Genomic DNA, 14130 nt, shown 5'->3' on the forward strand with positions numbered 1-14130 from the left:
AGTCAAATTTTTTCTGAATAGGTTATTTCAAGATGATTATGACTTGGGTTCAGAAGTCAAGTTGTTTAATGGAAGCTAAGAATATCATCGTTTCTTCCTATAGAATTAGGAAGTTTACCCAGGCACCGCTACAAGTTTAAAGCAAAATCTTTGGTTTGAGGGGCCATCTTATTCCAGGTCCTTTAAAAGACATCAATATTATGTTTTGTCCTAGTACAAAAACAAACAAACAAACAAACAAACAAAAACAGCTTTGGGCTTAGAGAGGCTTTCTTGCAAACAAATTGGGTATCTTACAAAGTCCTTCCATGGCTCTGCAGCAGGAGCCACATGCTTTTCAGTCTAGCTGAATCTAGCAAGATAATAGTCAGAACTGAAAAGCAAAACTGAAAAGTAAAAGCCTCTTTTCTAAATTAGTAAGACACCATTTTACTTAATGATTGCCAAAATTTTAAGGGTTAGAGATTTCAGTGTTCATTTATTGTTCCACAGTCAGAATCTTTTCAGAAAAAAACTAGTTTAGACAACCTTATTTGGGGGATAGTGTGAATAAGTGGTGAAATGGCATGTAAGATTATTTTCCCTTTTCGTTTTGAAAAGTTTATCTACAGCTTCTTTGTCACATCCGTTTGACTACAGTGTAGGTATAAACCCATTGTTACTCAAGTAACATTTTACTGCAAAAGTTGAATAATTTTTTTCCATAAAAGGCCCAGATATCAAAGAGAAGAAGCCTTTTCCTCTTTTGAAAGATGAATTAGTTTAGACTAAATAATCACCCTGAATGCTTTAGGATTTACCAGAACTACCAAAACTACCTGCTAACGGAAAGTGGATATTGGGGAAGCAACTCCCTTTGCCTTAAAAACAGAACCCCAACTTTATTGAGGGTGACAGTGGCTCAGCTAAAAACACAATTATTCCAGACTCCCCTGCCAGAGTGATGACATTTTTCACAGTTAAAGCCAACCATAAGACGTAAGTCAAAGCCTCTAGGTGATCTGGGAAAGCTCTTGAAAAAAGAACTGATTCAGCTGGAACTTGCCTTTTGCCTTTTGCATTTCCTGTTCCCCCTCCTGAAATGTAGTCTGGATGCTGAAAGTGGGTAGCCATTTTGAGACCACCAAGCAACAAATCAGATGATAAAAGCCACATGCTAAGGTTGGCTAAGAGAGAGAAAAATGAGTCGAGGTCCCTGAGGACTGTGCATTTGCCAGTACTATGAAGTCCTACTTTAATGTCACTTGACCTTAATACTACTTGAGAAAAACAAAACCTCTCTGGTTAACCTAGTGAAAATTAGATTACTTTTATAAGCTGTCAAATCTATATTAAGTTGACTCAATTAGGTTGCCATGAGAATGCTAAAAAAGTTGTTTATAATAACAGTTTCCAAACAAGCATTTCAGAGGCATTCACTTACATTAGCAATTATTAAACTAATATATTCATAAACCATTTCTATATATTTCTTAAAATGACTCCTCCAAGGAACTCTACTAAGCAATAGCATACACAGCTTCCATACATTGGTTATTATGAATGCAATTCACCCCTCCATTTATTCATTTAGCAAACATTTATTGAGGACATAGTAAGCACTATGCTAGGGCCAGGGATGCAAGGATGAAAAACAAGTGCCTGACCTTAAGAGGCTCAGTTTATTTGAAAATAATTAGGCAAAATCTTTTTTTTTTTTTTAAGCTATTCTTTTTTCTAGTTTTTTGCTTCTTTGGGGTTGTTTATTTCGTGTACATTAACTCCACAAGAGATGAATAATTCTAGCACTACAATCAACATTAACAAAATAAAAGGGTCTGAACCACCAAAGTGGTATTCATTGCTTAATATTCTGAATGCCTTCATAATTTGAAAATTTAATTCAGTGTTACACCAATATGTTCACTAGTTGTGAAAAAGAATGAAATTTCTCATTTGATTCACCACCGAACTTGTTTTTCCAAAACCAGGCTAAAACAGATTAGTGCTACTCCACTTTGTTTTTTGCCATTTCTATAATTAAAATAAAAATTACTGTGTAGCATATCTTTATATCAGTATCAAAGCACAATTATTTACTGGAGTATAGTCGGCGAAATACTGTATTAGGAAAATCACTTTCCACTCACCTCCTCCTCTATTTCACCTTAGGCACACCATTTAACTTCTTTCTACCTTAGTTTCCTTAGGGGTTAAATGATGAGGTGAAATTAAGTCATTGTCTTGCTTCATGGACCTAAAATTCTCTTATTTCCTTGCTCTAGTCTCGGTGTGATGCATTAGTAGACGAGTTTCCCAGCTAAGAGCAGCACTTTAAGATTATTTTTTATGATGCATGGCCTCTTCTCTATTACTGTTGCCTCAAGAATTATATGTCTTAGCCTGCATCCACATAGCAAACCACAATTTAATATATAATTAAATAATATATCATCTTATTTTAATAATACCATATCACTGTATTCAGGACTGGTTTTATTATTTCAAGCTTTCAAGGACATGTATTGCAGATATTTGAGATAATTGAATGGAAATCAGATGCAGAGAGTACATTGTTTTTAACTTGCTATTGTAAAGTATCTCCCATAGCTAGGTATGTGTCTAACAAAGCTCATTTCAAAAGTACAGTAATACTCCAATCTGAGAAACTGCTTTCAAAGTCTAACAAAAGGATATATACAAAATCTGAATGCCAAAATTCAGATCTTCCTTTTTAGTATTGACAATGGAAGTAATAAATTAACACATCTGACAGTTATCTGCAAACCACTACAGAGAGGAACCTGCTTTTCTTATCACTTTCACGAAAATATCTGAACTTGAAATACATTGAACACAATCAGTTTAACCCACCCCATTCTGAATTTGATATATAAGATTAAAAATACTGTCATCTTGCTTGCAACAAGATGTTTAAGTAACACGAACACTCTTTGCAAACCCTTTAGTTATCCTGCAAACCAACTATTACTCCCATTACACATATATATACACAAATATTCCCCTATACTCACCACAATGAGTTAAAGGTAGACAAAAGCTCTCGGTGGCAGCCTTTGAGTCATTACTTTGCATTACCATTCCCTTCATTTTAGGTGTCAAGGAACATTACTTTACAGACAGCAATTCATTCTATTAGGTTTACTGCAAACACTGAAAGAGGTGTCTTGCACTTGCTGGAAGATTTAGCTTTTATGCTTCTGGTCATTCTACCCACAAAAAGAATGAGACCAGTTTCTGAGCTATTCTTAACTCTCCTTCCAAAACATTTCAAAAGAGAAATACAAGAAAGACTTCATGATTTTCAAGCAAACTCCCAGCCTGCCCGCCTGCCTGCTGCTGCCAATACTTCTTATTCTTGCTGGTGATGACATTCAGCGAGCTCCCCAGTCCCGATGCTTCTTATGTAAGGCTGTCTAGGTCAAGTGTAGGAGACACACTGCTGGCCTGTGAAAACTCATGGAACTGTTCCTTCAGATTAACACTTCAGGGGCAATGGAGGCTGGAGGAAGCTGAGCTTTTACTACATCTTTTGGGGGTAAATATTTTTGCATGATTCAGTGGTTTATATGCTATATAGTCTTGGCAGATGCCTGTCAGCCATGCTGAGAGGTGCAGAGAGAAATTACTAAGAGATTCCAGTTCTGTCAGCTTCTTTGAATAAGCATAGTAAATCTTCTAGCAATCCTAGCTTTAAGACACTTAGGAGTAAATGAATCAAATTAGGGTTTGCTTATCAAGCATCATCTCGCACCATCAAGGCATGAATGTCGATTTGACTGTTTAAACTCTGAATACAATCCATTTGTTCAAAGGTGTTTGTAAGCGAGTGTTATTAGATGTGGCTATTAGCTCAAGAGATTTACTGCAGTTCCTAGCTGTTGTGTTGCTCTTGTCTAATCACAAATTTGCTTCCTTTGTAAATGAGCTAGATGTTTTCCTGTATGTGTCTTCTGTCATGATTGTGCTAATGTGAGAATGGAGCCTGCATAACCTGGCAGTTATGGACTTCAACAAATAATAAATCATGCCTACTTGGTCCCAAGGTGAATACTGCAGTAAGAGCGCCATTCGATACTAGCACGGAATGATGCTGGGTTAACTGCATTGATTCAAACTGTGCTGCTTGCAGGCATGATCCCAGGTTTGACACGAACAGTTATTCACCCTCTGAGTAAAAGTAGAAACAGTATAGCGCTGATTCTGTTTTAGACTCTCACACTGTGTCCTGGTATGGGAATTAGTTAAAATAGCAGGCTCTTTTTGAATCCTGCAGAACAGCCTGGAAAAGTAGCAGGGTGAGATTGTGGCAGCAGTGTGATATGGGCAAAGAATTGTAATAAGATTTAACCAGAGATGATGGTACAACAGATGGCACCTAATTTAAAAGATAGGTGGATATTTTAAAAAACTGAGGACACAAGCAGCACACTTGAGATGGTTTTGCTTCCTGTGTTCCTTTGGCAAGAGAAGTTCATTCCCTTGGACAGAATGTCATGAGTTGGTAAAATGAAGGCTGTGTAAACTGTCTTTATGATGTAAAGAGCTAAATGGAAAGTTGAATATTCAGTCATCGGCTGTCTCCCTATCAAGACTGGCAGGAGGCAGGTTAATTAGCACACACGCACTAGGCAAAAAGGTAGTTTTTAAGTATCTGAAATTTTTTGCATTCTTTTTACTAAAGGAATAAAAATGAGTGTTGCTACAATAAATTTCTTCCAAGGTACTTTTCATTCTATTATAATGATTAACAGTAGCATGTTGATTATTTATGATAGGAATATAGTGCCTATAATTTTATGCTATATAATAATTGATTAAACATGTACATGTTTCCCCAAATAATTTGAAGAGACAGTTATGGTTCCTTAGGGCCTGATTTTATATTATGGATGTCAATAGGCATTTTTCCCATAGACTTGGTTTGGCATAAAAACTTCATCAGACCAGGTTTCACTCAGTTTGGCATTTAGAATATTCCTCATAAATGAATATTGAAAATAATTCATACATACTTAGTTGTACTCACAATCTTTTTGAGTTTATATATCTTCAGGATACCACTGTCAGTACTTAAATAGTCCATAAATGATTTTAACATGATACTTTGTATTGGCTGTTATTAAAAAGAATTCTTCTTTTTGGTAATAAAGCTTAAAAAGTTATATTAACTTCTTCACTTCTAAAGTAAGAGATTTTAGTTAAATGAGGTCTAAAGTTAGTTGTGGTTCTGCCATCTGTAGATTATATTTCTCTAAATGTAAATTAGCTTTATTAATTAATCTCTGCTAATGTGAGATTAGTTTTTGGTGAGATATTTTTTTAAATACATATAACATTAGGTCTACATTCATGGAGTAAGTATTACAGGACAGTAGCTCTCAAAGTATGACCTGATCAGCAGCATCGGCATCAGCATCACCTGGGAACTTAAGAATGCAGATTCTCAGGTCTGCTTGAGGCTTACTAAATCAGAACCCCTGGGCTTGAGTTGGGGCTATTTGTCTTTTAACAAGCCCCTCAGGTGATTGTGAAGCACACTAAAGTTTGAGAGCCACTAGCTGGGCAATATTTTGGTTAAATACTATGAAAAATGGGTTTTACCACATGTAATCAAATACATATTACATAATGAATTTCTCTATTTCCATGGTTGCACAGATTTCCTAATGTAAGCAGTACTGTGCTTTAAAGTTCTATGCAACTGCATATTTAGTACATTTTAAGCCTAAGTTTGTCCATAAGAAGCTTTATTTTCCAACAGTTATATTTTTAGCTTTTAGAAGTTACATAGCATGATGGGGAAAACATTAAATGACCTATCTCTTCTATTTGCTCACTGTGTGACTTGGCATGCGTCACTGACCCTCTCCGATGTTCAGTTTTTCGTTTGTATAATGAGAGGTTGGTCTAAATCAGGGTTTCTCAACGTGGCACTATTTGACATTTTGGGTCAGATGTTCTTTGCTGTGGCATCTGTCCTGTACATTATATGACGTTGAGTAGCATCCCCAGGCTTTATTCACTAGATACCACTAGCCATCCACAGCTATAATAATCAAAAGTATTTCCAGGCATTAAACATGTCCCCTGATGGCAAAACTACCTTTCCAACCCCTTCACACCTCCCCCATTCCCTCCCCATGTATGAGAACCACTGGCCTAAATTAACTCCACTATGTTAAGTTCTAGTATATTAAAAAATAGAACAAATGTATTACTTCTCCTTTTAAAAGAAGGCAAGTTAAAAATTACAAATAAATAAATATGTTGCTTACTGGTAGAACATAGGTATAAGCTGGGTCCTTGTTGCCTCCTTGAAGATCTAGGTGTAGTTTGCTCAAGTACCTACCAATTTCACAGTCTAGAAGTCCAAAACCCCTCTGCAACTTCTCAGGGACTGAAAGTCTTACATTATCCTCTGTGTCCTGGAGTCCTGGTACCATGTATACTACCTTATTATTTTAAAGAAGTGACCCAGATTCCAACTGTCGCTAGTTTCCACCAGAGATTTATCTATGTTAATCATCTTTTGGATTTAATAGATTTTGCTAAGGATTTGAGCTCTTCTCTGTCATCTTTCCCCCTCCTTCTCCCATCTTCGCTCTTCACCCCCTCCCTGAAAGATGCTCTGAGGGCTACAAATTTTTCTTCTAGGATGCACAGCAGTCCAGCTTTTCACAGGTGTTATACCCAGGTGTAAGTGCCCAAACCCATCAAAATATTTAGAAGATCAAGGGCCTTCAGTTTAGGACCATCTCCTCCTTTCAGAAAGCAGTTGGAGTCATGTTAGAAAATCACAAAGTCACAAAGTCACAGGGCTAAAACAAATATTGAGTTTAAGTTCATTTTTATGTATTTAGAATTTATACTGAAAGGTAGCTCCTGCCCTTAAAATTACATATGTTGTATGCTAGTCTTAGAATTTTAAATTATACCTGTCCATAAGTCATTACTTCAAACAAGTCAGCAAATTAGTCCTGACACTTTCTGAAGCAGATATGTATGGTGGAAATAGATAAACCTACATGTGCACACATACACTTCCCAAGAGGTAAAAATTCTTTTTAATATACTATATTATAAATTCAAATTAAGTGTTATTCTAAGATATCTGTGAATTAGAGACTTAATCTAAAATGTACCAATAACTATATTTCCATTGATTGGAATAATATTTATAATAATAATATTTGAATGACTATATCTGTATTTCCAAATCATTTTATACACATGATCTGTTCTGAAATCCACAATAACTCTATAAAATAGGTTCCATTAGTTATTATTTTACAGATAAGAAAATAAAAGTTCAAGATCTCCAGATGCCAAATCTACTTGTCTTTTCACTGTTCTACAAGGCAAGACTCAATAGTATATGTAGTATAAGCACATTGGTGAGTATAATTTCTAAGTGTTTTTTGATAAAGACTATTTCAAGAATCTTCATGGTCCAAAGTCATTCAGCATAAGGGCTGATATGAGTTACCAAGTTTTTGCTTTAGTTGATAGGATTAATGCATTTTCCCTGACTTATCATACATTTATTTGTGTAACATACTTAATTAATTATTCTTTGTACTCTATGGCCATGCCACCCTGAACACACCCAATCCCGTCTGATCTCAGAAGCTAAGCATGGTCGGGCCTGGTTAGTTCTTGGATGGGAGACCACCTAGGAAGACCAGGGGCTATAGGTGTAAAAAAAAAAAGTTATTTGTGTGTGTGTGTGTTACTAAAGTACTTACGGAATGATTTCAACATATCACTTATTATACTAATAGTCACATGTATTATGTCACTTAATGCCCTCAAAATCTTTATGAGGATGGGATTATTCCCTGTCTTAAAGGATGACATTAAATTCAATTTAACCTAAACTTGAGCTTTAGCAGTTACTGCACTGACCCAGCCATCTGCTTAGGCTTCATGAGACAAAGTAGACCAACACCAGCAGACCATCTTTTTTCACTGCATGCCCCGGTTCATGGCATAGTGTCCAGCATATATAGAGTCCCGGTAAACATTTATTGAATGAATGTTGAATAATTGTCATTGCTATCTATTCCTTTTATGTTTTGGACTTTACATAACAGTATTCACTTCAGTCGATTAATAGCAACTTGCAAATAACATCTAAAAGGAAAAATACAATTGCCCCCTGCCAAAAAAGTGGGTTCATTTACGATTGCAACATATTTGAAACTCCTTGCAACTCTCAATCATTCATGCTAATTTCTTTATTTAACTTGAAAAACATTTCTTTTTGGTTTGATATAAACCCTTTCTCAGACTTGAAAAATTATTCCCAATACAAAATATAAATTCTTCCCTTAAAATAGTTTTCCAACACCAGGATCACAGAATCTCTTCCAACTTTATTTGGTTTTAAAATAAATGCCTGAGAACTCGAAAGATCTTTTATTACATTTTGGACTATTAATTCAGAAATAAATTCAATAATAGAAGCTCTGTGACCACAGACAATTTATTTAACCCCTCTGAAAATCTGTCTTTTCAGCTGCCAAATGAGAACCATACTATCTCGCGAGGATTTAAAAGAGGTCAAATGGTTTATTACAATGTCTTTCACATATTAAAGGTGTTCAGACAATAATAGTTTATAATACTTGACATCACATACTCCCAAATATATCAGGCTGCCACAGGGAGTCTGCTTTGTATTTTCTGAGCAACTAGAACACTGATATAAATATCAGAATTTGACACTCAAAAGGTGCCAAATTCAAGGACCGATGTTCAAAGAACTGACGAGTCAAGAATGGTGATTAGTCAGGGCAAAGCTAACCAATGACAAATGAATACCTGGACTTTCTCACCCTGTCCCTAAAGATACTTTTTAAAATGCAATAACTGTGATAACAAGCTAAACAGATGTTGAGGTTTTTTACTTGTTTATCTAAAATGTCACTGCTGTTCTTAAATTATATCATTAGGGTAAATAATCCTTTGAGAAATTTGAAAAGCTTAGGAAATTTAGAATTTTTTTTTCTTCAGAATATAAGGAACAATTATTAGAGGGACAAGTAAGTATTACTGGAAAAGAAATTTTTAAGTTACACTGATTTTATTTAGTTTGAGGGAAAAAAAAGATAAAGCCGAACAAATTTCTACCAAGCTAATGTGAATTCTTTAACAACATAGAGCCTGAAATAAATAATTCCTCATATTTTTTCTAAGTCTAATATTCTGTGTAAATAAGTTTATCTCTAGAATATGATCATCCAAATAACAACCAAATCCAAGATAACTAGACTTAATAGACCTATTTCCTGTATCCATTGATAATTGAAATAAATAAGTGACTCTTAATATTGGTATTTTCGTCATCACCCTGCATCATTAGTCACATATGTCTCATGATCTAGAATGTGTTTAATAAATATGCTCATTTATGAAAAATTATTCTTTTTAAAAAATGAATTTATAGTCCCCTGATAAAGTGGCATTATATTTATTTTTTTACATCTAAAAAGTGAAGCAATGAAATAGGAAGGATACCTGGAAGAGCTGTCAGTGTTTTGTTGGGATTGTCTCTTTTGGGGATGCGAGAAAAACAAAACAGACATCAATCTTCCATATAGACTTTCCTAAAGAATATTATTGTAATCATCTAATACTGGGAGAAGGAAAAGTGGCAGTAGTAGTAAGAAAGTTTTTGTTTCAAACGTGCAGTTTCTAGTAAAAACATTACAGAAAACTTTGTATTAGCACACTCAGGAAATCAGAAGGAAATGCTTTGGTCTCCAGATTTACTAAACATTGTCTTCCTGACAATTAGCCAACCCTCCCATATGCACACCCACCTTGTCAAAATAGGATTTTAGGAACAAATAAGCCAATTATAAGGATACTGCTAGTATTAGTCAGTGCCCTGACAAAAATAGGTGGCTCTCTGAAACTGATGGGAAAAAAACCTAAAATACTTGGTTTTAGCTTCGCAATATCATATTCTACTGGTTTCTTTGTGAATGTAGTTCTGTCTTTCCTTCTGTAGCAGATGTGCTGGGTTCTGTGTGATAAGGCCATCTGCCCATTTATCCAAACTCTAGCCACTTCCATAGACCCAACCTTCCATGTCTATACATGATATCCACTCTTCTAAGAATGCACTTTCTCTTTCACCTCCACATATATTTGTAGTTCTCCTAGCAAACTCCTATAGGAAAGTCCTAAATGAAGTCAAGACTTGGCCTAGATTTCACTTTCCAGTTAACAAAGAAAAATATTTGATAATTTCTACTTATAGCAAAGGTGTAGGAAACAGGTATCTTACATTGTTGCTGGAGTATAAAATGGTGAAGTCTAGTATATCTACCAAAGTTAAAAAGCACATATTTTTTCACTCAGCAGAGCCATTTCCTGAGAATAAAGCCTACAGAAAAACTTGTACAAGTGTTTAAAGTGTTTGTAAACTGGCATTGTTTGAAATAGGAAGGGTAAAAAAGCAAAAATGAACAAAAAACCTGGAAATAAGTGTTTATCATTAGAGAGAACTGTTTTTGGTGCATCTATCTATATATGTACCAAAATACTCTAATAACAAAATAAGATATTCAAGATAAATTATGTAAAGCATACAAGGTATATACATCAATGTATATATAGTATGTTGTCATTTCTGAAGAAAAGTTACAAAACATATTTCAGACACTTGGCTATACATAAAAATTTCAGAAAAGTTTCTAAAGAAATTGTTAACAGTGACTGTCTTTGCAGAATGGGCCTGGGGGAAGAGACACTGGAAAGTTAATTTTTGCTTAAAGGTCACTAAGGACAATTGAAATGTTACTTGAAATATAGGTTAGGAGTTTTCTTGGTGGAAGAAGGGAAGCATACCTTCCAAAGGCAGGTGGGAATGGTGAGGAAGACAGTGGCTGACTTATGAGTTCTGGGAGCAGAAGGGTATGGGTAGTCTTACTAAGTTGCTGAGGCCAGGTGTGAACGTCATTGCCAACAGTACTCTACTGCTTGTCAAACTTTAATGTGCACAGGAATCACCTTAGGATCTTGTTAAAATGCAAATGCTGCTTTGGCAGGGAAGAATGGAGCCCCAAATCCTACATTTTCACAAGCTCCCTAGAGATACCCATGTTGGGAGTCCCTTGCCACATTTTGAAAAGCAAGAATTTAAAACTTAGAAAGTATACTGTTTTTGTGTAGTTTGTATCCTCAAATATCAAAAAATTTCAAGCAGAGCCAGAAATTACTTGTTTTTAGAAAATGAGCTGAGAAAGACATCATTGAGTATGATGTTTACAACATGAAGCTTTGCCAAAGCTATCTTATTGTCAAATGTTCATGATCAGCAATTCTGCTTTTTAGCCTCTCCATTTGTAACGAATGTAGACTTCTGGAAACTAAAGCAATGCCAGACTGAGGCAAGCTTCTCCTTCACTACTCATCAGTTTGGTTTATTTGTTGATTTGGTGAGACTATTTCCAAACATAGTTATATTCTTTCACATTCTGTGGAAGACTGAAGAATCCAAAACAAATGGGAAAAAACACTGCCATCTGCCACCCTCCCAGCCTGCCACAAGCCACACACCCCGCACCATGTTTGGCAGAAATCAAGTTGTACACCTACTCTACACCTACAAACTATCTTAGATTGACCACCTGTAGAAATGCCTTTCCTCCATTGCATCCTGTGTGCACGTAATGTGATGTAACCAGTCCCCTGAGGAGCAGCTGTGTTGTCTACTTGTTTGTCTTTAAACTTGGATCTTATAGACTTACCACCATGATTTTAATAATGTGTACTGCAGAGAGTTTTATATAAAACAAGGCTGGATGAACTAATGGTAAGATTAGGTACTTTGGAGGTAGATTGTTGGCTTCAAAACCATGCTTAATCAGGAGACTTACTGTGTGACCTTGGCTAAGTTACTCTACTACTCTGAGTCTCTATTTCCTTGTTTATAAAATTGTGGTAATAATGTGAGTATTTCATAAGATTGCTGTGAGGTTTTAAGGTCCCATCATATATTATTAATCCTCTTAAATTGTTATTAGAATTTATTTGAAAATAGTTATATTTGAATATCAATGTATTTATTCCTGAGTACCTACCATGTACTAGACAGTGCGCTAAGAGTTAAGGTATTAAACAGAATCTCATATCGTAAAAAATGTTATTTATCTCTGTAGAATATCTTAAATTCATGTGTGTGTTCTTTAAAGCAAAGAGAAAGGAGATCAGATGGGAAACAGCTCTTTACCCCACTTCTCACCACCCCTTAACATCTGGTAGAATTTATAAGTCATCCTCCCTATGCTTGCAAAGGAATAGAAGTTTAATCAGGAGAGTGCTAATAAAGGGAATATACACGAAGTAGGTTTAAGGAAGTCAAAACAAGATAATGAGGTACCTAAGGTCACACAGAGTCGGGGAGGACTAAATATGCATGAGGAGGGAACAGTGTTCCAGAGCCCAGCTGGAGCTACGGCCATGGAAGAGGATATTGGCAGGAGCTACAGAATGCAGGTCCAGGGACAACAGCAGTGGTGGGCGTGAAATGTCATGTAGAAGAAGAACCAGGGGCTGGAAAGACTCTCAGCCTCCAAAGGCCACTTTCCATTGTAAAACGTAATCTGAGAGCCCTGGTCTTCTGGATTCCTTGGGGGTTAGCCCAAGGCAGGCAGTAGTAGGAAGATAGGAGATTTCTCCCACCACAGTTCACTTTGTAGCCTAGAGAAGTGGCTACATTCTTCTTTGGGAAACCTCTTGCTGGGTCTGCCAAAGTTCCAGTGCTCACTAGAATCCAGTGCTGCTTGCTGTTCCCTTCTCTTGCCCATATTAAGACCTAAGGGTGGCACTGGCTCTATTCATTCCTGGTTCCTAGGTGCTTCATCGACTATCTTAACCTACTTAGTAAGTACTTTCTCCATTAAATTATTTTCATTTAACCCATTTTGAGTGTTGCATCCGTTTCCTGCCAGGATCCTGACTGAATCGGAGGTGCAATTTTAAAGCGTTAGATGCTTCATGGAAGGGTAGCTTTTTCATGATACCTTAGAGAGGAGACTGTGGGTAATGAAAACATAGATAAAGGGCTGCTGTCTTGGGGAGCTCGGGCAGAGGAACAGGAAAGCAGAAAAGGAAAATTAGGACATTAAAAAACAACTGAAGTCAACGACCATGCCACCCTGAACAAGCCCAATCCCATTTGATCTCGGAAGCTAAGCAGGGTCGGGCCTGGTTAGTATTTGGATGGGAGACTACTGAGGAAGACCAGGTGCTGTAGGCGTAAAAAATTTAAAAAGTAAGGGATTGTAAGCTGTCAAGGTCCTTGCAATCTGTGAGGTCAACCAAGGGTTGCCTCACCTAAAAAATAAAAAAATTTAAAAAAATTTAAATTAAATAAAAAGCTGAAACACACACACACACACACACACACACACACACACACACAATCTTAGAAGCAGCTACCATATGAATAGGGCAAGTAATTTCTGCGTTTCATAATTGCCGAAGTCATGGAAAAATCCACATTCTGTATTTGCTTAGTTGCAGAAAGAGTAAAGGGAACAGAAATGTAAATGGTCACATCATTTATGTTAAAGAAGTTCAGACCCAGAAGAGCCCTTTCCTGCCTATCCAGCCTGCTCATCCTCACAGACAGGAGGAGGAATACAGGTTAATGTAATGATAACCAGAATGGAAAAGACTTTAAAAGAAGCTGAGTGGAGCATAGAAACAAGTATGTTGGTTTCTGAGCTTCCTTATGTATCGAGTGCCGTGGAAAATGTTGAATTAAAGTGCTTTTGTCATTTAGACATCTCATAATGGATAGAGAAATATGTTTGCCTTTCATCCAACTACAGAAGACCAGGTAGAAGGAACTGCCCGTGGGCATGGGAATGCAGCTGCCTAGCACTTCTCTCTTATACCTGAGCGCTGAGTGATCCCAGGTGTGTGCAAGCCATTCCAGTGCTCTGCTCTCCAAGATGAATAGGGGCAATTCCTGAAGTAGCAACTCGGTTCATGGGCTGCATAATTTCAAAGGCATTTTAGGAGAAGTAGGCTAAATGTATTTACTGTCTGGCACTCCATAAGCCTTCTCCCCACTTATTTACTAATCTCTTCTAAAGAGTTTTAAGCCCT

The 14130-nt window shown here is 36.4% G+C and overlaps 1 protein-coding gene, 1 long non-coding RNA gene and 2 pseudogenes across 8 annotated transcripts in view; 3 read left to right on the top strand and 1 right to left on the bottom strand.

Annotated features, from left to right (window-relative positions):
* The window catches only part of LOC107521036, a 128463-nt gene extending 125309 nt beyond the window's left edge, over positions 1–3154 (bottom strand). For 3 of the 4 annotated variants that reach the window (XR_004955638.1, XR_001599494.2, XR_001599489.2), the window contains exon 1: positions 3015–3154. This is a non-coding gene — a long non-coding RNA (uncharacterized LOC107521036). The remainder of the gene's footprint in view (positions 1–3014) is intronic. The other variant, XR_004955639.1, reaches the window with a different exon arrangement.
* Positions 3155–3313: 159 nt separating this feature from the next.
* The window catches only part of LOC107521033 (sodium channel protein type 1 subunit alpha), a 121988-nt gene continuing 111171 nt past the window's right edge, over positions 3314–14130 (top strand). For 3 of the 4 annotated variants that reach the window (XM_016165387.2, XM_036236644.1, XM_036236642.1), the window contains exon 1: positions 3314–3538. The gene's annotated coding sequence lies outside the window, so the exon portion shown is untranslated. Of the gene's footprint in view, positions 3539–7296; positions 7398–14130 lie in introns of all 4 variants that reach the window. The other variant, XM_036236640.1, reaches the window with a different exon arrangement.
* Positions 7582–7700, top strand: LOC118614674 (annotated as a pseudogene).
* LOC118614707 lies at positions 13155–13273 on the top strand (annotated as a pseudogene).

The sequence above is a fragment of the Rousettus aegyptiacus genome, unplaced genomic scaffold, assembly GCF_014176215.1.
Source record: "Rousettus aegyptiacus isolate mRouAeg1 unplaced genomic scaffold, mRouAeg1.p scaffold_m13_p_2, whole genome shotgun sequence".
In the NCBI taxonomy this organism is placed as follows: domain Eukaryota; kingdom Metazoa; phylum Chordata; class Mammalia; order Chiroptera; family Pteropodidae; genus Rousettus; species Rousettus aegyptiacus.